General features: G+C 39.2%; 1 long non-coding RNA gene across 1 annotated transcript in view; it reads right to left on the minus strand.

Moving 5' to 3' along the window:
- LOC125324050 overlaps nt 1-26,575 on the minus strand; it is a 42,987-nt gene that overhangs the window by 4,829 nt on the left and 11,583 nt on the right. Inside the window, exons 4-5 of the long non-coding RNA XR_007202773.1 lie at nt 24,480-24,628; nt 6,915-7,085 (exon numbers count right to left, since the gene is read on the minus strand). This is a non-coding gene — a long non-coding RNA (uncharacterized LOC125324050). The remainder of the gene's footprint in view (nt 1-6,914; nt 7,086-24,479; nt 24,629-26,575) is intronic.

Here is a 26,575-nt window from a genome sequence, read left to right on the forward strand (position 1 = left end):
GAACTCTGGCACTCTAGCACACCTTTGTGATCAAATGAGTAACAAGAGCAACAGCAGTGGTACACTACAGTCAGGGACCTGTTTTGGAACCCTGCCAGTGGTCATCTATTGGCCAAGACCAATGTCTCCCATCTCTTACTAACTACACACCTCATTCCACACCAGCCTTACAAGGTATCAGGTACTCAGTGGTATTACAAGCTCTCACCTCTCTCAGAGTGATACAAAGACGACAGGTTATCTAAATAATCTGATTAATCTTTTCCATAATGCCGACCTGGATAGTGAAGTTGTCGGTGATTTCCTATTAAAACAGCCCAATTAGCACTTTGGAAGCATATCAGCAATGTCTGAAGCCTTGAAATGGGATCTTATTACTTCATAATGAACATGTGCAGCCTCGCTTCTGAAAAACACTTTTGCAACCTTTATTAAATTAGAAAGAGTGGTGTGAAAATTCCCCTGGAAAATCCTCCATAAAGTTAGTGGAACAAAACCCCTCTTGCCATGCTTTTAAATATATCCCACCAAATTCTAGTGGAAGAAGGAGCTAGCATTTCAGGTCCACAGGCTCTACAGAAGACAAATACCTATTCCTGCCAGCTGTAGTATCTGGAAATTCTGGCCCTTATTCTGCTATAGATTTTCAGATTGCTTTCTCTGATATAGGAAATCCAAAATTGCTGGTGTGGTGTATCCTGTAGTCTGTTGCACAGCAGTGGGTGAAAGCAGGTTTGGTGTAAAATGATTGAGTTAATATTTATTTACCTGGATCTTTTGCCATGTTAGGACAGGTGCCCCCAATGTCTGTGTCACTTAGAGGTTAGGTTGCTGCTGAAACTAGCTAGTCATATTTAAGTATATTCTTTCCATTTAATCACTGTAAGCAGAAGTCCAGATATCCAGCTCTTTTTCCTGCCATTCTCTCAGCAGCGTTTTTTTCACAATTTAAGAAATCATACAGAGATTATTAATACGCTATGAAAACCCCAAAGACTTAGGTTATCATTTCCCTTGTTTTAAAGATAAGCCATTGTAAAGGAAAGGATGGCAGTGCAAAGACAGCATCCTCAAGAGAAGTGAACTGAAATGACATCCTGTATCAAAAAAAAAAAAAGCACCTTTTAGGCATGATCTCAGTTAAACAATCCTTTTAGGTAATTTTGTTAGAATAGCAAATTTTACAGCAAAATTAAACTAAAAAAATAATTTGTCATCTTTCAATGGAACAAGCCAGGAAAGAGGGGATTTCCAATAATTACCCAAAGGGGCAGCTGTATTCAACGGATTTATTTATAATAATATTATTTGGTAGCAAGGAACTTACCATGGCTGAATGTAAAAAAGTATTTTTTGATGAGTTAAAGAGATTAAGAAAAATCAGGCAGATTTTGACAGAGAATGGTGTGTAAATGAGAGGTGTTATCAGTCTGAATCTGGCAGCTCCATTTTTGTTGTGGTGAAAAATATCAGTATTATTTACTAAGAAGATTAGGGCTGAATTGGAAGAGAGGCTGGTTGTTTGGAGATTGAGATAAGATAAAGGATTTTACCTTCTATGCACAAGCCAAATGCAATACACACAGGACTGTTATCTCCAGCTCAGGCCTAGCAGAGGTGTATTAAGATGTACATTGTAATTACCAGTGGCAGGAGTAGATTTCATAAAGGCTATTTTAAAACCGAATAAAATGCTGGCCTTTAATTATACAGCTTTGAAACATTTTTCTTAGTTAATTGCAACAGGAAAAAAAAAATCCACCTAATATTTGAAACTGATTCTTGCAGAGAAAACATAAGCGGAGCAGGCAGTCTTTGCCTGATCTGCACTTGTTTTGCTGTCTGGCTTCATTCTGTGATTTGAATCACAGGGACAACTGAGACTGCTAAACACCTTCCTCATTTTCCCCCTGTTATCCAGAAAGCAAGATTAGCAAGGATTGGGGAAGATGGGGGCTGGAAGGAGGGGGGAAGAATAAATCTCCCTTTCATGACATAATTAATTAGTTCCAAAAATGAGCTGTGCACTCATGAATCTCTCATGGTTGGCAGTGATGGTTCCAGCTCCCAGTACTCCCAGAGGTGTCCGAGTGATTGTGAGGGGCAACATTATTTTTACCACTGAGAAGTATCCGAAGGAGAAGAGCAAACCAAGTTGCACGTTTAGCACAAAGCCTGTTTGGACCTGGGTTGGAGCTCACACAAGGCTGCTGTTGTCAATAAGGAGAAACCAAGCTGGTAGTTTTGGGGGGAATTAAAAAGAAACCTGAACTCCCTCTCTTTTAGAAGATGTTGTTATTGTCTTATATCCCAGAGCAGCAGCATACCTCACGACAATCCTCTTTGGCTCTTCCATTAAGAATTGAAGACAGGAAGGAACCTCAGGCTGCCCAGGAATTGCCATGAGGCACTGCCACAGTGCATGTCCCCTCTGGGCTTCCATTTCTGCTTTGACTATGAGGAATATTACTGCCATGTTTAGTTCTTACAAAGATGATCAATTACTTCCCCACTTTCCCACTTTAGGGGAACACATCTATGTTCAAAAACCTTGCAAAAACACTTCCATGTGGTGAAAACTCAAAGGTATTTTGTGATTTCCATTTCCACATCAGCAAAAAGCCTTCATTACATCCACATCTCTATTTATTTTAAAATCCAACATCATAAGCATATGTAATATAACAAGTGTATGTACTCATTAGTAAACTCCTCTGTGGAGTTTACTATTCATGTTACTAAAGGCAAATAAATGCCCTTAGACTTGAGAAACCTGAAGAATATATTTGGGTTTGTGTTGGTGTTACTTTTCTGCTGGAAATTGTGAAGGCTGCAGTTACACAGCTGGCTTTTCATGCTATGACTGCTATAAGCAGCTAATTAAATTATTACTGACTATTGCTCAGTGAGTTGCTTTTGGTAGCACTACTTCATATGACCTTCAGTTCTGCTTTTTGTACAAGGTTATACAATCTTGCCCAACCAGCCTGGTCCATTTTTCCTGTAACAGTGGTGAAAAACATGATGAAATACTAAAAAATGTATAATTGCATCACAAAAGAAAAAAATTGTGGAAAACCATAGTATTTTTCATGAAGACACAATGCAGATGAAGTCCTCTTAAAAACTATGCATAATTCACTAGCTTTGCAAGGTACTGCCCTCTCTACATGTTGGGGAGTCCCTTCTAGTGCTCAAAATATCTGCATCTCAGAAACAAGCTGCTAGGAAAACTGGGGGTGGGCACCACTATGGATCTTGCCTAATCCCCTGGCTTCCTTCCTTTGATCTACAATGTTCAGTTTCTCGATATCTGTGGGAAGAGATCCCAGAATATATCAAACCACATAATTTTAACACCCTTTGTTTGGAACTAAAAACACACATAGTCATTAAAGGCAAGACAAAAGTTACTTACAACTCAGATACACTGATCAAATCCAAGCAATATACCATCACAAATGGAGTAGGAAAAATTTTGTGCAATTTTCCCTGAAGGAAGCTGGACTTTGGAGTTCTGCCTACAGTAGCAGTGCTTGAATGCATTGTGTCCACACTGCTGTGGTCTGCTCATCTCATAAGTGGTTGAGGTGCTAATTTGTAGGCTGAGTCTATGAATTATAGTCATTCGGATGTGTCAGAAATTTCACCAAACACTAGTTTTAGTCTATAGGATGTACATTCAGCATGTTAAAGGTGCTGTGAATCTTGTCTGTATCTTGGTGTAAATTTCAAGTCACAATTTTTTCTGTCTATGTTAATGGCCAAATAATTTCAACACTATTGTTAGGCTGTAGTGGACCACTGAAGGCAACTGCTTTTGTTAGTGGGTAATTTTGTTCCTAGAAATACAAACTGTGCACCAAAAGTCAAACCATTCTCTGATCCCTGTCTTGTTCCTGAGACAGTGCAACTACTTTCTTCTCTTCTTTTGTCTAGACAGCAATGTTCCTAGCAATGAGGTTTTGAAAATATTGCTCTGAATCAATTTAACAAGTCATATTTAAACAGAAGTGGCAAATAATTCATCCAGCTTCATAAATGCCCAGAACAAACAAGGTCGACATTCTGGTCTGCAAAGCTCACTTAAACTGACAAAGTGATGCTCTTTCTCTGTGCTTCCAGCCAGTTTATTCTGAAATAAAACTACAGTGTCCTAATAGGCCAGGATCTATTAGACTTGTTCACAGTTCATCTTTCTTAGTTATTGGTAGCCAGGAAGTGTAGAAAATTGCAAGTACAGTAAATACTACATTCTGTTGCAGAATAGTCATCCATCCATGAACATAATGCTAAATACAGAAATATTACAGTGTTTTTGTTAACTGGATAAATTGTGCTTTAATGTGCTTTTATGGAAAATGACCACTTAGAGAACAAATGTGTTTGTTCCATGTAGGTACCCACAGACTTCTTGCAGTGTAGAATATGTTTGGTTTGCTTTCAAAAGCAGAACTAAACAACAGAACTTTTCATTAAAGTTAGAACCATAAGAAAGAAAACATAGTGAAACCAAAGGCAACTTATATTTATCAGCTGTGTTTCCTTTTTTTTTCCCCCAACAAAACCTGACCAAAATGGTAAATTTCTTAAACTAGAAAAAAATTCCAAACCAAAATACACAGTAGTTTTGCTGATTAGGGGTAACAGAAAGTTGCTGATAGAACGGTAAATAAATGGATGCTGTCAAGAGTTGTGCACTTCCTGTGTGGTGCTGAGCATCCATTGCATATTTTAGGGTGCTTGGAGCATTCAGCATCTTGCAAGCTAAGATCTGTAAAAGAAATCTACTTTGCTTTCCTTGAAGCAGAGTTTTAGTTAGAAACACAATTTAATATATATATATATAATGTGTATATATATATATAGCTGGTATGTTTTAAGAGTTATACAACAAATGCTGAATAAAATACGTATAGTCAGATTAGTTGAAGCAATTAAAACTTCTTAGTATTGAAAAAACAGTAAGAATGATTACATTCGTAATCCATATCATAGGAAGAAGACTTGGAAAAAGAACAGGTGGTGGACAGTTGTATAGACGTAGAAATACTTCTTAAACAAAATTTAAGCCTACTTTGTTTCTGCCTTGAAATTTCTAGTGACTTGCAAAGCTTGCAGTTTCAGCCTTAGCTATGCAAGTCACTTAGTATGCTAGGGTTGTCTTCAAAATTTCCTGCCTGCACATTTGGGGGGGAAAAAAACCCCGATATCTCAAAGGCCATAAGGCAGAAATCTAGTTTCTAACTTTGGCTGAGAGTGACAGTGTTGGTCATGTCTTTGTGGGCTCAATGTGCTGTGTGGTTGTTGCAGAAAAAGAGGATTCCTTACTGTTCCAGCTATGATTACATGCTCAGATATTATCTTGATGGCTTTAAGAGACATCCATGTGTGCAGTGGGGTGCAACTGGTTGACACAAAATAACATTTTTTCCAATTTGTTCCATGGTGACAGTAATTCAGACAAGAAGATGATTTTGTATTCTACTCTAACATTCTACCTGGCCAATAATTCCAAGATAATACAATGTATATTTGAAAAGACTTTTCTTTATATATAAATATACATATATATATATATATACACACACACATACATATATTTATGTATTTATAAGCCCAGTAAGGGAAATGTAATTGCTCATATAAACAGATTCTGCTGTGCATACAATTATTTATTTTACTCTACAGAAATGATAAATATTTGTCAAGGGATTTTTTGTTGTTTTTGTTTTATGTATTTAAGTGCAAATGAACTCCACTGCGAATCAGCGACTTATTACGTTCCATATTCATGTGTGACACGTCTCAAGTACCATCCTTTTTTTTCTATAAACATGAGATATGATCTTGGTGTGTACTGAGAACCTCTGACAATCAGTTCTTGGCAGGGGGTGCTCAGGAGTACCTTAAAAATTCAATATTTACCTGGGTTGCATGCCCTGAAAGGACAGAATAGATCAAATAATTCTTAATTTAAGTTACTGAATGACCTGCCTCAATCCCCAGTTTTGGTGAACTGCAATGCGGTTTCTGGAGAAAATGGTATCCCCTAAGAACCAAAACATAAAGAAGACATGACTTTTCCTACCTCAGTAATCCCATTCAACTAACGGCTGAGCACACTCTAAAAAGTGTTGAGTGCTTTCAAATCCTAAACATTCAGAAATTTATGGACTAATGTCTATTTCACTTGGCCTGGAGAGCACTGATTTAAAGATCATAAGTGAATTGGAACAAAAAAATCCCAGGATTTCTGTGCAAATTGTGTGTCCAGGACTGCTGGCTATTAAATATATGCAGACTATATTTACAACATTCTGCCTCCCTGGAACATGCCATAATTAGTGATTTTTCATTAACATTAACCAATAAGTAGCAAGGAGAAATTTTGCAAGTGTTTGTGATTGCTTAGATAACAAATTGGATTGATTCCATCAGACCATCAATCTCAACTCCATATTTGGCAGAGATCTCTACCAATATTTCTTAGAAAATTGTTGCATCAGTAAATTTAATGCAAATACTGCTATGGGCTTTTTACTGAATGACAGAAAAATAGTTCACATTTTCAACCTTGTGAGTAATAATTTCACAAATGTGAGTAATAAAAAAATGCATTCAGTCAAGTGGAATCATATAACAGCAGTCACCACTTCCTATTGCTTCCCCCAGTTTATGGTTCTTACATCACATTTATCACTCATCTCCAGACATGAAGAGAACTTCAGCCACATTCTTTAGATACCTGAAGTAAAGTCATATGCTAAAGATAGATCAGCACATTGAAAGCTTTTCACTTAATTTTTCTTTTTCTAATGGGCTTGCATAGATTTTGAACAAACATAGAACCTTTGCTTATCCCATCCTTGTAAAGTATCTCAAGAAAGGAAAAGTTATTGGTGCAAGGTTACCTTTTGCTAGATGTTGAAGAGAAAGAAACAAAAATCCATGCACCTCCACCCAGCAGTACCTCACGAGCCTCAGTAATGAAAACAGCTGTGTTCCATGGGATCCTCATCAGCAGCAAGGAGATGGATGCACAGGAAAAAATTCCCTGCCTAGGCTACGTCTGGGTCATCATCCTGAAAGACAAAGTTAAGGGAATACTGAGGAATCAAAGTGATTGAGGTGTTCTGCTCACTTTCAACACTTCTCCTTTCACATTCCATCCCCAAAGAAGACAGACAGATGCTTCCAATACTAATGACTTACTACTGGAATAGACACAAATACCTCTCTTTTTAAGCAAGTAGTAAGCAGTGGCTTTGAAGAGCCTGTATCAAGGTGAAAATACTCATTTGCCTTCTCCCTTCAGAAAGGCATGAAACTTCCCTATGAATTGTGGTGTAGAGTTTTTGCCTGTACCCAGAGCATGAGGAGCAGACAACAGCTGAGAAGTGCTCAGGAAACACTTTGCATGCATTCTCCAAACAACATCCTGGCTGCCATCCATGGGTACAGAAAGCTCAGTCAAATCTCATTGGTTTTGGCTAAGAGCTAGCAAGAAATTTCCTCACAATGTGAGGAATTCACATCGGCGTCCAAGTGAAGACAGCTAGGATTAACCAGATGTCCACCAACCCAAATAAATCCACTCATCAGGATTTTGCAGAGGGCATAGATGCTTTAATTTGCCTATTGAACAAATTGTGCCTTTATGATATAACCAGTTAGTTTCCACACGGCAATTCTATTGCCAGTGGTCTCTATTGTTGCAAATAACGTAAACACTTCTTGTATAAATTACTGCTTGTCATTTGTAAACAAAACCTTGGAAGACGTGCTTAGGAATCACCTTGCAGTTGAGGGCAAAAGATCTCTGTTAAGATGTACTAAACCAGCAAGAGAGGAAGCTTCTGGCAACAATTTATTTTACCTCAAGGCATTTTGGACGACTCAGTGTTCTATTAAACACTGAGCATGAACCATCAAAACAGATGCTGTCTGGCAGATATGTCTCAGCTTAGTACTGTTCCAGGACTTACGTACTTAATCAGCATCTTCTAGCAGACTGTGTTTTTGAGCTGCTAACCAGCTCCATTTTAAATGAGATGAAAGCCAAAGACTTAATCCACCCATCAATGCCAGCAGAAGCCTTTCATGCCCACTGCACTCTTACGTTGTATTACTTACACCAAAACAAATCCTTCCGTCTCCCCTAAACATGTCTCAGGTATGCAGTTCTGACCTTGATCCATAACAAATGCAAGATCATTTTCCATCAGTAACCAAAGACCTTGAACTCAACTATGTGAATTGAGAACTTTCATTCTTACTTGATTCTCTTGACTTGCACAGCTCTGAAGCTGTCTGCATTTCTCTATACAATCATTTCACCTGTCTCTTCTTACCCATCTTGCTGAGGAATCAGCTCTTACATTCTTCTATCACCACTTCCACTGCTACCATTATTTCAGTGAGTATGAAGTTCTTGCCAGGACTGGAGTGCATTTCACAAACATTATCTTCTTTGGATAAGGGAGTCTGTCAACCCAGACAAGTTACAGACTAACTAAATCGCACTTCAGCAGGTATTTATAGAAAGGGCAGTGACTAGATTTGGGCCTTTGTTCATTGGGAATAACGAGACATTAAGATCCATTCCTGCTGTGATAAGGTGTCAGGCTCAAGCAGAGCATAATTTCGTCAGGCAGTGAGAGGCTGGCTACAACCACCTTGCTGACCAGATGTGTAACGGGCTACGAAAGAGGGATGAGGTCAGTGTTCACTTGCTTTCATTTGCAAAGGTGCCCTCTGCAAGGTAGGTAGAGGACTTATCTTTTTCCTTGTTTTCCTTGGGGGGCTGCCATGTATCTACATGCTGTGACAGTCCCAAAGTCGACACAGTGTCATCTTGATGAGGATGAGATGAATCCCTGCAGAGTCCAGGAAGATTTGACTGTGAGCAATTACATTTGATAGGACTCCTGAGGGGAGGTTCTGGCTTCAGATGCTCTGACACGGTGCTGACACAACACCTTCAGCACAGGGAGGCTGCACAAAATTTCAGGCTGGCAGAAGCAGGCTGCAGTAGTCTGAAATGCACCCAATGAAAACTTCATGGAAAGGGACACAGTAGAAATTATCAAGACTGTCACTGGTGATTGGGCAGTGGTGTTTATGCCATGTTCAACACAGTTGAAATCAAACGCAGCTGTGTAGTCCTTCTTCCCCCAAAAAAGTGTCCAAATCACTGTGTTGTTCTTTTTGCAGTTTCTCATGATAGGCAATTTAACATTCGGAACAGTGATACGCAAAAATAGGTTCTATAGCATAACCTGAGAAAAAAACCCTCTAACTTCAGGCATTGTCTTTCATATGGAAAAACCCCAAGTCTGTGATGATTCTGATTGAGCGATTGATTGAATGATTACTCTATAATGATAGTTCATCTGCTGTGCTTGTTAATCTAACAACTTGTTTACAATAGGCCCTTAGAGGTAAGATTATAAATACATAATGCATCAAGGGTGGTTGTATTTTTTGCCTAATGCGCAGAAATATTGTGTAAAATGGGTAGTTATGTGTATTTTATCAGGCTACAATTTCGTTAGCTAGATGAGACTTGGCCACTGGACATAAGACAGTCTAACTTACTCTAACAGCGCCACTCAAAAGAACAAAGTTTGTTGTAAGATAAAAAGAATCACCACCTTAAATCTTGTCTCTCTTGTATGTATATATATTCATTTATGCTCCAGCACACTTTCATGGCCAAAGGTGTATCTTCTCTGATAATGGTGATAATAGGAGTCAGTTAGGAATAGCAAAGCTATTTTTCTTATGTATTAGCACTTCCATTTCTGTATAATCCTACTAGCATGATTCTGTAGTATTTACAATTTTGGTAAGTACCGATTATATTTTCAAAGTCAAAGTGGGATAAAATTAGTGCATTGTACCCCGTTGTTGCTCTTTCTATAGTAGTCAGTCATACATATTGAACAATACCATATGAATGTAATTTTGAGAGGTAAGAGCTTGATTATTTAAAAAAACACTTACATGGGCAGTATGAGCTCTTGCTGAGGATCTTCACCATGTGAATATCATGCATGCAGTCTAGTTAATAAAGAAAAGCTGAGTCTCATGGATACACAGGAGTGTATAGGTGGAGTTCTGGCACTTGAGCATTTTTTTTTCAGCATTGAAGTCCATTCAGCAGCCAAGAAAACTATGTCTTATCACACCATTTGTACACTCCACTTCTCAGGGAATAATATCTGTATATCTGGTTTGCTAACGTCGAGAGGCAAGTGTTGCGGTTTAGCCCCAACTAACAATCAAGCAACATGCAGTCACTCATTCAGTCCCCCCTGGAGGGATTGGTGGGAGAAGCAGAAGGGTAAAAGTGAGAAAACCTGTGGGGTTTGGATGAGGACAGCTTAATAGGTAAGCAAGCGCGGTATGCGCAAGCAAAGCAAAATAAGGAATTAATTCACTACTTCCCACAGGCAGGCAGCTGTTCAGCCATCTTCAGGAAAGCAGGGCTCTGTCACACATAACAGTTACTTGGAAAGATAAAATACCAGAACTCCAAACATCTCCACCATTCCTTCTTCTTCCCCCAGCTTTATATGATCAGCATAATGCCGTATGGTGTGGAATATCCATTTGGTCAGTTGGAGTCAGCTATCCCAGCTGTGTCCTCTTCCATCTTCTTGTGCACCCCCAATCCCCTCATCAGTGGGGTGAGAGGCAGAAGAGACCTGGACTCTTGTGTAAGCTCTGCTCAGCAATACCAAAAATATCTCTGTGTTATCAACACTGTTTCCAGGCCAAATCCAAAACACAGCCCTGCAGTAGCTACTACAAAGAAAATTAACTATACCTCAGGTAAAACTAGCATATTATCCAGCCTTTATTCTATATCATTTATGTCAAGCAAACCCTATGGCAAGCACACGAGCCTGTCAGTTACCAACTAAACAGCAGTAACAGTTATAAATTCAGTCTAGCACATTCCAACCAAATCTGTCAAATCCTTTGAAGTCCCATGTTGGGCACCAAAAAGGACAGTCATGGTTTAATCCCAGCTGGCAACTAAGCCCCACACAACCACTCGCTCGCTCTTACTGGTGGGATGGGGTGGAGAACAGAAAGGGTGGAGAAAACTTGTGGGTTGAGATAGAGAAAATTTAATAATGAAAACAAAAGCCATGTGTGCAAGCAAAGCAAAACAAGACATTCATTCACTGCTTCCCATTGTCAGGCAGCCAATATTCAGCCATCTCCAAGAGAGCAGAGCTCCATCATGCGTAACAGTGACTTTGGAAGACAAACATCATCACTCTGAAAATCCCTCCCTTTCTTCTTCTTTCCCCAGCTTTTTATGTGGACCATGATGTCACGCACTATGGGATACCCATGGTCAGCCAGGGTCAGCTATCCAAGCTGTGTCCTCTCCAAACTCCTTGTGCATCCCCAGCCCCCCCACTGGTACTGATGTGAGGAAGCAGGGAAGGCCTTGGTGCTGCGTCAGCTCTGCTCAGCAATAGTGAAAATATCCCTGTATTATCAACACTGTTTCCAGCACAAATCTAAAGCATAGCCCCATACTAGCTATTATGAAGAAAATTAACTCTACCCCAGCCCAAATCAGCACAGTGAGTACTTTTGGCCACTGGCAATGAGTGGGATTTGGGAAGAGAGTTTTCTGTAAGTCTTACAGGTCCATCTGGGAATGATGGATGACTTTCAGCAGCAAAGATTTTCTAACAAATGACATTCCAAAACAGAGTCTTACAAAGTACTCATAGCTAATGTCAATAATTCTCTCTTTGCCAGTTTAAATATCCCTCTCAGTCTTTCGCAGCCTCACTGGTACAGTACACTGGCAAAATTAGCAAGTTAATGTCACCACTCCTTGTAGATAAACACGTGTAAAGTGTCAGGCATAAGGAGGAGATTACAGAACATGTACTTCTAAGTACCACTTATGAATACAACACATGTAGCTCATGGAAATGTTGACATCATCCAAAGAGGAAAGCAAGACTTGCAACCACAGTGGATTATATCATTAGCCAAACTGGAAAGCAATCATTCTTTACAGCTGCAAGAGTCTGTGCCTGCCCTGAACCTCCCGTTTTCCTGAGGAAAAATATATCACTACATTAATATAAACATTTTGACTGTGAAAGTTCCCCAAAACATATGTGACATACACATTTTAAATACAAGCACTTCGCAGCTGATGGATTTAATCACCTCTTTCTTGCTTGAGAAAGAAATGCCACTAAGAATGGAAAGAGGGTGAGGAGTATGGATGCGAACACAGCAAAGTTCCAGAATGCACACCACCGTGGATGGGGGTATGAGCCAGTCAGGTTGCTGCAGTGGCACACAGAGGCTTCCACTGGCTTTAGGAGCTTACAGAGGTTGTGCTGTTCAAGGCAGAGCATCCCTGCCCAAGAGAGCTTGCAGTCAAATAATTCAGGCAACTCACAATAGCTGGAAAACAAAAATTATAAAATCAAAGATACGTGTGCCTGCTCTCATTGTAGGCATCTGCACTCCCTCCTGTCCCTCTCCATTCTCCTAAAAGTATTAAAACCTCCTGTGCCAGCTGTGAGCCCAGGGTGTTTCCACCAGTCGTTGCTGCAGCAGATGTGGCTTTTGCAGAAATGGTTGAATAATAATGAGCGCCTTACAAACGTGCCCCCAGGGTGTTAATCTGTGTTAAAAACAAATTGTGGTGTCCAGACAAGCTACTAACCAGGAACAGGGTGCAGGCTGGTGACAGCAAGGAGACAAGGCTGCTGCCTGATGGACCTAAGCTGAGAGCAATGGGAAGGCATTAGGAAAGGAGGAACGAGCACAGTTGAGTACTTGGAATATTAGGCACGACTAGGGCTGGTTTTCTGTGGGTATCAAAGAGACACAACGTGTGTTTAAGAGCAAGAAAGACCAGAAAGAAAGAAGTGCAAGAGGCTATAAAAGTTCAGATTAGAGTTTTCCTTGTTTTGCTACCAAAAGGAAGATGGATTTGGCCGCCTTCTTGGAGGGACAGAACGGCAGGTTAGCAGGTCTACGGTCACAGGAATGGTAGCACTGTTGGTCAGTGTAATGAAGAATAGGAGACAAAGTAGAGCCAGGGTACAGAGGGAAGCAGAAGAGGTCAGTTTTGGCCATACTGAAGACGAAGCATCTTCAAAAGAGGTGAAAGGCAGACAAGAAGTGTGGCAATGATTTAAGGAACTATGGCAGGAATGGAAAAGTAAATTTGCAATTTTCTAGCAGAAAAATATTTCAAATACTGTTGCCTGCAATTTTTTTCTCTAGGTATGGTTTGATGAATTTTTTCCTCAAGGCAAAAAGACTTTTTGCTTAAAGCTGTTAATGAGATGAGGCACTTGTCACAGAGGGTAATGTAGAAAGTGAGAGGTCAGAAAGGACTAGTGCTTTGTGGGAAAAGGGTAAAGGATATAACCTTTGTAGGGATTAGGAGAGCTGATCCAGGGTTTGCTAATGGCAGAGGAGAAAAAAGTCAACCAGCTCTTTTGCTGCATACCTTTGCAGCTGAGTCAGGCTAAAGCAATGGGCAAAGAAAGGCATCCATAGGGAACGATGCACAGGTTGAATCTGAATAGGTGACTGGATGTGCAAGACAAGTATCAGGAAAGGATGTGCATAGAAGTTGCAAGTGTCACTACACTCTTCTAAATTTTGTTTTCAGCATGTGCAAAGGACATGGAAGAGAAATGTGAAAACACTGAGATCTGAATCTGAATGGCTGGTGGAGAGGAAGAACTGATGCAGCAGGAAAGAGTGAGAGGAGAACGTGGGGAGGCCAAATAACAGCCAGAGGATGCAGTGATGGAGCAGAAAGAGCTGAGAATATGAGGGGTCACAAAATGGCAAACATGCCGGTTTGTGAGAGAACTGTGTGGGCACCTGTACCCTACAGTATATTAAGCCCAGCAAAAGTGCAACACTACTGCAAAAGATATGGTGTAAGGCATTTAAATAGGCCTAGATGACAGCAACAAGAACATTTGAGTTGAAGAGGATTTAGTAACTCAGAACTCTGGGAGCAGTCTTTCCCAGGATTTTGAGTACAACAGAGGTCAATAAAATTATTTGTGTTCTTCAGCAAAATTCTCAGTACCTTGATACTTCAGGCCCTAAATTAAAGTCCAAAGCCAGTATTTTCATATGCTTCTCAGCTTCACCCAGGAGTCTGCAGGTCTGGCATTCAATTTGCTGTTTCTTGGACAGGAAACACTGGAGCAAAACCCCGATTCCTCTTTCTAAGCTTTCTCTTCCAGACTTTTACTTCTGTAGGTTTGTACTCCCTGTAAAATCATCACTTACGTAGCTAATATTGAAGACCTCTTCAAAAGTAGTAGACAGCCTCTGCCCTTACTGGGCACTGAACGGTACTGAAAGTGAGTAATTTGTTTTTCTTATTTTGTATTGTGCTAGAACTTGAAATTTCCCAGTTCATTGTTTCTGCCTAATTTTTAACAGATGAAGAAAATAACCTGGAATCTCTGAGGCCAGTTATTAACTGGAGGCACTCCATTCCCTATTTCTTGTCAGACAGAACAATATAATTTATTCTGTCAATATGTTACTTAAAACTCAAATGAACCATATCAAAAACCTGACTTTTTTTTAGAGTGAAGTACACTTTGTATCCACTTCATTTCAGATGTGCAACAATACTTTCACAGAAAAAAATTGACTACTTTGACTCACAATCAAAATCTTATCAAATGTCACAGGAGATTCAGGCCAAGTGTTTGTATTTACTGTGCTTGATTACAGATCAGTAGGAGATAAAAAATGACTCCTAGCTCTTATATCCAAGCCATACTTTTCTTCCTAACATAGATATTCACAGACGAGAACCCAGGTGAAATGTTCTCATAAAAATGGAAGGGGCAGCACACATTGGCATGACAGCAACTTAACCTTTTTACCCTTTAACTTAGAGGCATACTGAAAATACATTTTGACTCAAACAATATGACAGATGTAGTCAGAAATGTTTAGTACAGAGAAAATTTGGCCTGGTGCAAAGATACATTTTTGAGCTTACACCTATATTTAACCTTGTCTAAATTCAGACCTCTGTGTTTAGTGATTATCCATGAATTTCCCAAAGGCTTCCACTCCTTTCATAAAATTGTAAACATCAGTTTGCAGAAATAAACTCCTGCTTACACTGTAGGTACAGCCAACATAACTTTGAGTTTGGTTTGGGACATCTCACCCGGGAAATGCTCTGTATCTCCTGCAGGATCCCATACTAAAAAACTAGACATGAATGTTCCCTCCTCTCTTGTAAGCTGCATATAATTTTCCTGGGTAGTGAATGGGATTTACATGTGCAGCGTCTGACACTGAAGGCATCATGTGAGTGACTAGTTTCCCTGAAACCAGTATACTTATCAAGAGTGTAGAGATCTATTTTCCTTCTGTACCATGAAGAAATCATTGCTTTTGAACTCCTTGGTATCTAAAGCAGCTACAGGTTTACTTGGATAAATAAAAATTCTCGGAGTGGTCTCGTAATTCAGGAGAGGGTTTTAGGCAAATGATAAAACCTTGGGGCAAGATTTTTGGGTTTTTTTAAAATATTTTTTTGGCCACAATTATTTATAATTAGGACAAAATTTAGAGAAGAAAAGCCAATTTAAATTCTGAGTTCCCCACAGCTTTATGGAAAATACTCCACTTTTACTGTAACATACAGGGTTAACAGAAAATCAACAAGAAGAAACTGATGAGCATGTGATAAGTGACAAGTATTAACACAGTAAATAATCTGTTTCAAACTACTATGGGTTTTAAAAAATATTTCCTCTAGAAAAATAAACTATCACATAAGAAAAGGTTAACTGAGAAAGCATGGCTGAATAAGATGTGATTTCTACATGTGAAATTTGGTAATATTTTACAAATGTATCAAGGCAAAACATCATTACTATTTAATATGTGTCCAGGAATGATGCACAGAAGTTCTGCCTAACTCTGGTTTTGGTTAGCAAAATTTAATTTTGCCTATAGGCAATATATATTTCAAAGTATGTCAATTATACTTAAGACACGTTAATGCATTTTTAGAGTAATTTCTGTGTCAGTGAAATTATTGCCTGCTCTCCCCTTCCCACCCCCCACTGCTGTCACATATAACTATAACCACATGGAAAAGTAATATTAGGAAACACATTAAAGATGATTTATCAGCTGGAAATAGGAAAGAGAGCCAAGAGCAGGTGACGAACTCTTCAGAACCATTGCATTAAGCTGAGACAGAAAAGGCTGCTCCATTATGTCAACTGACCTGAAATATATAATCAATTTGGACCAAGTTCCATTCTCATTCACTCTAGCCTAATTACATATTATTTAAACGGCATTGCTCCGGATTTCTACTTACACAAGTGATAGTCAGAATTTGGCTTTTATTTGGCCCCACAAGAAAACATGATAAAAGAGCCTCACAGAAACCATGACTCACTAAAGCTGCAGGAATGCACTGCTCACTCTCTTTCAAAGGCAAGGTCTTAACTTACAGCCTTTACCACTTGTTTGCAAGTGGACCAATGTGTTTTTCACCAGAGTTGCTCGCTCAGGTAGGATTTAGAGGTGAAAGGTAAAAAAAAAAAGAAGTCCTAAATCTCCAGACTTAAAAATCAGCCCAGGGACCAGTAAATGAACTAACTTTACAAGTTGTTAAGGGCTGCTTTAATATGCTCAAGGAAAAGAGGCTGCTTAACAAGTAGTCTGGCAAATCCTGTATCAGCTGCAGTTTCCAGATAGAAGTAAAGCACAGTCCCATGTCGAGCACATTACAGTATCTAATCTGGCAGTCACAATAGGTGACTGATGCAAGATTCTCTCCCAGCAGAAAAAGTATTTGACACAGGAGGTTACTTAGCAACATTTAGAGAGAGGCTAAAATGACAATAGGATGGAAGTTTAATAAAGGACTACTAGAGGCCCAAAATTCAAGACTGACCACAATAACAGCAGTAAGTGTAAATGGTATCTTTCCACCTAGCCAAGACTCCCACAGGGAATTTACTAATAAGGAGGATAGCCCAAATCTCTTCTTTGGACTCCAGCTGAATTTGGTCAGCAGTGGCTGTGATGGGAACCTGCAACACCCCCTTCAGTCCAGCTATCCTAGCAAGGCACTCCCACCATCCTTTTCATCTACTTTCAGGTCATCCCTGAGGTCAGTGGAAGAGGCAACCTGTGTTCACCCTGCACCATGGAAAAATCCCATATCTCTAACAGATTTTCTTTTCCTGGTAGTCCAGTGGTAAGGCTTATCCATGTGTTCAACCCACCACTTTCCTTGTCTCGAACCTGTAGCTCAGCAATGCATGCAAATGTTCACTCACATGGTGATTAACCCTGGGAAAGGAGACAGTATCAAAGAGAATATCTTTTAATAATTCCTTTAGTCAGAAAGGAAACCTGGGGATTCCTCTGCTACATTCTGTGGAAATCTGATGAGCAAAGTGCTCCTTTCACACTCTGGTATTCACTGCCTCAGTCTGATCTCAGTTACAAGGATGTCACAAGACCGGAATGCCATTACAATCAATTATTTAACAAGGAAAAAAATCACAGGTCTGGTCTGTCATGGACTCTTATGCACTGTGTGTTGTGCTGAACTGCAATAGTTTACATTGCCAAGTGGTCATTTATCTTTTTGGCAGAAGGATACAAAATGGCCTCCAAAAGGTAACAAAGTATCACCTAAAGAAAAGATTTTCCAAAGGCTACAAGAAGTAAACAGACCTACTTTCGGGGTTAAGGCTTGGTGTTAGAAAGTTCAGAGCCGGGGAGGGATACACGTTTCCTACTCACTGACCAAATATTTAAATGAGCCTTCAAGTTCAAAAGTTCAAGTAGTCATCAGTTTAGAAAACTGCTTTGCTTACTTCATGTGTTTGAACAACCACACTGAAAAAATCCCTTTCACTTGAACAAGCAGCTGATCATTTTTCTGAAGTAAATATAAGCAGAACTTGAACTCAAAAGGAGCTGTATGTAGTAATCAACACATTACCCAGAGTAATGAGAAAATCATCTCTGTTTTCTAGAAGCATTAGATGATTGCATGATAGTGGTATTACACTTTATCAGCACTGATACATCATCCGTGTAGGTGCACTCAGGAACAAAAGTTGTTCCTGTAAAAGCATGGGCAGTGCCTGGCATTCCAGGGCTGCTAACGCTCCCAAAAATATCTCCCAAGTCAATTTGCCAGTCCCATTTTTCCGATGATGCAACTCTTTATCTCACACGACTAGGTCTATAGAAAGTCCCCGGAGAGGAGAGGCGGCCGTGCCGCCCGCGGAGCGCGGCACCAGCTCCCCTCAACAGCGCCCTCGCCACCACAACTTCGCTGAGCCGCCGGACAAGCCCGGCCTGAAAAGGTCTGGTTTACCTAGGGGACCGGCTCCTCCTCCTCCCCGTTTTTATACTACTGTGGGGTTAATAGCTATGTCGTGAGGGGTCAGGGAAGACATCTGTGTCTCAGATAATATGCTTACGGTGATTACCACACATAATTGACTGACCTTCCCTCATTCTTTTCCTGCTGCAGGCCATGGCTGATAGGGTGAGATGCTCCAGAGGAGTTTATTTTCCATCACACACTATTGTGCTGCTGAGCAAATATTTTAGCAAGCGTTGAATGAATCACCTTTCAGACTTTGGGTTTGACAGTTAAAATATGAAGGCTGTGACCAATCTAATAATACTAGATTTTAAATCAGCTTTGGGAGAAAACATGGAAAAATCCTACTTAAAATCCATTTATAGATACCTATTAAAATCCTGGTTTGAGTAGTGAAGTCAACACAAATTTTTTGAGAATTCTTGTTCTTTCTTTCACTCTCTCTGCAGGCTTCATCTCCCTACCTCACTTGGAACATTTTGAGCTCCTGAGTGGGTTTGTCTCAAAAAGTATCTGCAAACCTGAGTGTAATAAATAAATAAATAAACATTTGTGCACTGCAGAAACCAAGCTTCCAGGTAGGAAATGCTGAGGTCTAATTTAAGATCCTTACTTCAAGAGAGAACATTAGAAAACCTTTTTAGTTCATGGGGCTGTGCTATAGAAATACATGACTGTGCTGGACTATTCAGCATAAACATGTATTTCATTTTATAGCTGACAAGAAATAAGAAAAGCCCTCACACCATTCAGCAACAAAGCAATATTTTTCCCACTTTATATAAAAGAAGAGCAAAATTAGCTTTTATTTTCAATATACACTTACAAAAGGAGTGGAATAAATGTAACAGGAGATCTTTCTTTAAAATACTGCCAAATGAAAGCTTCATCTGAAACATTAGGATTTTAACTTTCTAATACTGCTTAACTCTGTTTTATCTATCTAGCAATTAGTCTACCAATCCAGACATAATATACTCCCACAGGAAACAATCTTTATATATATGAATATATGTATATGTCCCAGGTTAGATTGTGAGTGATTAAAGCTCTGTACCAGGAATATTCATCTCTCTCAAGGAGACCAGGCGATACCTAGAGCTGCCTGTACAAACACACGCACACCTACTTTCTCCCTCCTTTTAAAACCCTTTTGTCACATGGAAAATAATCTTTACCACACACCACCAGTGAGTCTTTATGGCCTATCCTCAGAATTTCAAACTGCAGCAATTTCAGTGGGAATTAATGGGCGGAATGATATGATACATTGAACAAATACATCTGTTCTTACTCCTGCGGCTGAAAGCTAACATTTGTGCAAATGAATGTTCCAGCACTACAGCCAAAAAGTGTTCCCAGCCCCACTACTTCCTCCACTTTAATTTGTCCAACAACATAATCTACATTCTCAGCTGCCATTTACGGAAATCCATTTGGAACTGCCATCATCTTTCAAACATTTAATATAATTCATAAAATGTAGCAACTGCTTAACAAGGAAAAATATACATATTCTAAACGTATGGGTGATCTTTAGACAAATCTCAGCATCACTTCATAATTATATACTACAAGTTTTAATTAACTAAAGCTCTGAAAATCATAATGCCTTATTAAAATGCAATTAATCCTTTGATTAAAAAACAAAAAGCACAAGTATTTACAACAAAAACACAAGTAGAATAATTACAAATATCATGTACCCATTTCTTTTATTTGGGTGTCACTTATGATGTCTCACGTTCCCTTCATTAATTCAAATACACACATTATCTCAAATCCACAGCAGACTGAGTGACAGTGGCCACCAAACACACAGCACTATATCCTATTGATTTCTGCAAATCCTGAACAATGCCATTTGCATGCTTGTTTCTGTAATAATAAAGATATGCCATTCAGAATTAAAGCACCGGCCAGACTAGTGGCAACTAATTGTGTTGTGTGTAATGAGTGCAATTTCAATTTGATATAACCCTCAGCTTTTCTTACAGCACTCGCTAAGTACTTTCAAGTCTTTGTGGGGAAATAATTGATTTTTTTGTGCTGTGGGCACAAGAAAATTATTATGATCTTTTGAATAATGCCAAAGAAAGGACCATGAATGATTTAAATTGGTATATGAAGAAGGCTTCACTGTGGATTGCAGTTTGACTGACATCCTACTAATGTAGTATCTAGATTAGCAATTTTTAAGGAGGCAGCTAATATAAAACTGGTAAAACGGAAAACATTGCTAACAGGGATTTTGTATTTGTTATTCAGTGAGGAATAACAATATGGGGATTTAAGGCATGTCAGACAAACACTATACTATTACATAATTGCCCTCACTCTTTTCTTTTATGGCACATGTATTGAAGGGTATGTTTCAACTGATAAATTACACATTTAAAATATGTAGATACAATGGTACAGTACTAGGTTATCACAGCAGCTAAAGTCCATTGGATGTGTTGGTCTGTAACCACCATGTACAAAACCTTTTGTTTTGCGTGATTGTGACAGAAAGGTTAGCAAACTTCCAAAAATTACTCTTCCAAAGAATTGAGATAATTGCCTTTCCTTTCAAAGGAAGGAAATCTTTTTCCTAAACTGCTGCCCACACCAGAGCACCAACCTGCCTATTTTATTCCCTGCCCTGTAAGTTTTATTTAAGAATGAAAAGTCAGAAACAGGTCTCAGCCATCTACAGCAGCACCCTAAGTAAAATTCACCCAAATCACCTCCTGTACATAAATAATTGTGGATTGTTTCAATCTGAAATGGAACTCTCTCTCTTTTCTCTTTCTTTTCAACTGATGAATACATTTTATGTAGCAAAAGTGGTGAATAAATAAGGACATTATCCACATTCCACCTTAAAATGCATACCTTCCAAATCTTATTCTTCAGAGGAGGGAATGTTGTTAATTTAGTTGGTCATAACTAAATAGTTTCTAATCTGGAGCAGGAGTCTGCTGAGAATATTGGACAGTTTAAAGGTTAATCACCATCGCCTGGTTACACAAGTGAGGCAGAACTAATTCCTCCAAAGGCAAATGGCTTGCAGTTTTATCAGCAGTGCAGATTAGAAGTGTTAATATACAGAATAGAATGGATGCTCAAGGGCCAGTTTTCCCTTATCGGCAAACTTTGCAACAGAACTCAGCTACTGCACAACCTCTGCACTTTCTATAATAAGGCCCCTCATTTTGCCTCTCGAGCAGAACTATCAAACAATCCTCCCCAAACCACTGCCACCAAAATCAGGGTATTACAGACCACAGCTAATTGGAAGATCACTATAATGAAGTAAAAGATAAAATACTTTGGCTGCTGGCCTAAAATGTGGATCAGCACAACATAGGAAGCTATCTGGCTATGTCACATTCTGAGAGATTTACATAAACAATAAACTCAAACCAACAGCCCCCAAAAATACATCTTTGTTTATAGTAAATGCAACCTAAAGCACTAGTTATAAAAACTGGGAGGATTTACATATTCAGCATTATTATTAACAGAGCAGACTCTACCAGATAGATGTAACTTTATGTACGCAGTGCAAGGAGATAACAAAAAGGTAGGGTGTGTAAGTACACATGTTGTAAAACATTTGCATATTTATGTTGCTCGATGTACACCAGAATACATTTGCTACTGCAGCACATCACAGCACACAGACTCTTGCTTGCCTTCTCCAAGGCTGTTTTATGCTACGGGTGTTTTTCGTCAGAAAAAAAGAAAGGAAAGGGGAAGATCCATAAGTGTCACATGCTATTTCCCAAATAAAATATGCTGCCAGAAAATCCTACCTAGAAAGATAAGAAAAAGAAAAGGCACTTTGTATCTATGCATCAAGGAGAAGAGCAGGCTATTCTGCTCAACAAATAAGAATAGCCAGTCCAGAGAAAAGTCATATAAAATATTACAGTAATCATCTTTGCGTAACAAACCTGGGGATAATGAGCATATGTTTTACAAACATTGAGCCTGAGCCTGCTCCTGCTGAATGAGTGGGGACTTCTGCCATGGACAGAAGAGAGCTCCGGATAAGCTCTGTATGTTCTCTTGGAGCTCTGTTAAAACCCTCCAGGCTGCCCTCTCTGCACATCTCCTCAGTCACCACCACATCAAACACTTGCTCCATCCATCCTGTTTCTTCACCTCGTGTGGGCTCCACCTGAGGAAAATATTTCATTTCAGGACACCAAGTCCTTAAGTCCCATTCATATCTAAGTTCAGGAGGGGGAAGCAGAATATCATGAATGGACTTATTTTCCTAAAATAAAAGGCTGTTAATTTTAATATGAGAAGTGCAGCACTTTAACAAAACATAGAAAATCTGATTCCTTCTAAGAGTGCCACAGAAGAAGAAGGATTTTTTTATAGAGAACCAACTTTTCCTTGGCTGTGAGCCTCTAGAGGATACATAACACTGTCACACCTTGCCCAGTGAAGCAGCAAAAGGAACACACAAAAGATGTAGACAATAGACCATTTAGCCTTAAATATTACCTACTATAATAAATATGTTTGAATTGGAGAACTACAAAACCTTGCTAGCTAGCAACAGAAAACATCATCTCTCTCATACATTTTGCTGTTCTTCAAGAATAATTTAACTACATACATGAAAGTATAACCCCAAGCACATTAGGTGTAGCACAAGTAGAATGGAGAAATTGCCTTTTGAGAAGGATTTGTGCTTGGACAGAGTATGCCTATCACTCAATATTTCAGAATATAAAAACATGCCTATCTTGATTCACAGTTAGTCATCACTAATTGTTACCAGAGCAAAGATACTCTCAAGTCTTCATGGTTCAAAACCAACAAATGCCTTGTTGACATCATACCCTACTGGCATCTCCCCTCCCTTCCCAAAACTTGGGTGAAGTTGAGTTTTACAGTGTCACCTGAGAGCCTGCAGTTCTGCAGAGACTCTAAGGTGCATATCTCCACCAGCCAAGGAGCTATCCATCAGCTCTAAATACTGACACATTCCTGATCCCTCAAGGCACATCAGTTTATCTTCACCAACACAGAATCAAAAAAAAAAAAGGGAGATGGTTCCTATAACAAGGATCATAACTATTTAGGGGAAAAAACAGAGGAAAATTTTTTTCAAGTAGTGGAGTGTAGACATTGCTGGCTGTCAATGGAACACCCCATCACAAATAAAACACAGCTGAAGTTAGCTCTGGTCTCGTGGTGTAACTGGATGTGGGTGCATTGCAGAGATCTAATCTTGAGATGAAGTTGAATAAAGGTTCATCACCAAGTAGATTAGATGACAACAGTCATATCTACTGCCACAGGCATAGACAGAAACCATTAAGGACTCTAAAGGACTTGCAGATTGAGAGAGATGATACTAAAAGCCTGAAAAAATTCATTAAAAGTGAACACTAAAGACTAGTACTGACAATCCCCTTCCCTCATGTGGGTCTCACCCCATCAGATGATTTTACCAGCTAGAGCAGGGTCCAGCACCATCTTGCCAGTAGGATCAAAATTTTCTCCAACATGTTCAATACTTTGTGAAAGTAAGAAAGATATTTACCATCACTCCAAGAAATCACTCTACTGCTCCCAAAAATTAAGATTATAGACTTCACTCTGACTGAAACAATCTTATTAAAACTTCTTGTTGGAAAAACAGTCAGTGAGAACTCATAGTTTTCAAGAACCAGGAGCAACCTGTCGACCAAACAAGATATCCTTTGAGGGACCCACCAATACCACTAATAGGTGACTGAACATCTCCCACCCTACAAAATCCACATATACACCCAGAGAAAAAATACCCACAACACATTAGGAAAAACATGCAGATGTCTGAGAAGCAAACACAATGAAACCAACACAAATTGATAAATTAAGGACTTTGGTCTCTTACTGAGATTTCAAATAATCCTTTCTTTTCCTGTCTATCCAACATGAGGAATAAAATTAAAGGGAACACAGAATAAAAGCAGAGGCTACAGAGGAAGGTATCTGTTGACCACAGGCACCAGTATCTTCTTTCTGCTCATCTATGTTTGTGGACAACATTGCTCACCTGTAGATAGCTTTGCTGTTCATCAAGCACTAACATAGCTCTGGAGGGATTAATCATGTCCCGGCAGGAGGCTGTCCAAAATGACCCATTAGAGATTTTTGTCTTCAGCATTTCCAACTACAGGATTCTTGGAGGCCAGTGATTTGAACCTAGTGATTCAGAACAGCAGGAGATACAGCTGGCTTCAGTAGGCACAGAAAATATTCACTCTGTCTAGCCACTGTCCTTATACAAGCCCTGTCATAAGAATATTCAAGTGCCTTTGTTGTTTGCAAGCAACTTAGTAACAGGAAGGTTTGTTGTATATATATTTTTGCACTTGGCTCATTTTGCACATCCAGCAAATATGAGGAAATGTAAATGAGTGGCATGATCTCAGGAAGTTAATCTATATAATTACAAAAAATGGATAAATTTCATTGAAAAAAATGGAAGAGAAAATGTTTGAAAACTTGAGGAAGACTGATGCAAGAATCTCTTGCAGTCTGGTCTGAGAGCAATCTAACTGGAATTTGCCACTGAATGCATATATCATTTCATGTCTGCCTACCCCTTGGCAAGGCTGAAAAATGTCCATGGGCTTCTGTCAGTTATTCTCCTCTTATTCAGAACTGCACCGTCATTCAAAGGTAATCTCATATTTCTTTGCTCCTAGCACCCTGCCTGAACAGTTTAAGTATCTCTTCATTGAGCCCACAGGCTACTCTTTTATCAAGAGTTTATTAGTGTTCTACCCTGCCAGTCCCACTCAGTCTTCTTTCTTTTTTTTTTTTTTTGCCTCAGATCACAATGCCTGCATAGATATTTTAAAGAAAACATGACAATATTTTGGACATTCCCACTGCTTCTCATCATATAACTGTAAATCACCAGATAGGTTCTAGAACTATTGTATTGATGAAGATACAGAGATAGCATTATCTCTAATGGCATTAATCACTTTTTGCCACACTATCCAGATGCCCTGTTCCCATTTGGCATCAGCTATAAGTTTACATAGCCTCAAGGGGAGGCTGGGCAAGACCACAGAGCAGAAATGCACACTGGCTTTTTAAACACATTGGAACTACATCCATTTCATGAAATTCTTCAGCCATGAGTAGCTGAAAGCCAGGACAGTACTGAGGGGGAGGCATCAGATGTGCAAGGCTGGCTCTCTGCTCCTCCCTGCATACCCGCTTGTGGCTATTGTTGGACTCAGGATATTGGGCTACACTGACCTTTGTTCTGAACCAGTATGCCTCTTATGTTCTTATTATGTTCTTATGTTAAGCAGGAAAAGAATTTAGCCTCTGGATAACACCCGGTTGTGCTTGAATTCAGCAGCAAAATTCCTTTTCATTGTTTCAGATTTGAAAAGTTAATTACCAAAAAAAGAAGTGTGCACACCAGTATATGAAGTTGTGTTGGTACCAGACACAGAAGATTAATTTTTTTATAATTAAGAACCTCACAGGATTTTTTTAATATCTACATGGATAGGGACTTTTTTCACCCTGAAAAACATGTAAGCCAACCCCTGCTCCAGACTTCAGCAAAATTCACCATTATGAAGGTATTTTAAATAGGTCTCTGCACCATCCACCTAAGAAAGGATTCCATATAAGAATTTCTGAGTGTGAAGTCTCAGGACATTTTAGGCAGAACAGTTCTGTTCACGGCCTTGCAATCTTCATCAGAATATGTACGGCTTCTTAGATCTTTAGATCCAGACTCTAGGCTCATCCCAGAGCAATTAGTTGCAGCTCATAGAGTGGTATTGCTGGTTTATAATGTTTTTTCTAATGATGTCATTTTATAATGACATTATTTTAACTCTGTTCAGATGGAGCTTCAGCCCCCTTCATTGAAATTTTTTGGAGAAGCATAACGAGTTGTGCAAATATTTTGAATCTCTTACTGATGATCAAGTTTGATTCTCTCACTGTCTACAACAAATTCCCTTCCAAAGATTCTACCTGGAAAGGTAAGAATTTAGGTATTCCTGGAAGTCAAGGCCAACATAAGCACTGTGAATAAATACTTGGCTATGTTGAAGACAATTACAACTTGTATTAAGGATCAGGATGCCTTAGAGAAGGTTTTAAAAAGACATG

The sequence above is a fragment of the Corvus hawaiiensis genome, chromosome 3 (genome assembly GCF_020740725.1).
Source record: "Corvus hawaiiensis isolate bCorHaw1 chromosome 3, bCorHaw1.pri.cur, whole genome shotgun sequence".
Taxonomy (NCBI): Eukaryota; Metazoa; Chordata; class Aves; order Passeriformes; family Corvidae; genus Corvus; species Corvus hawaiiensis.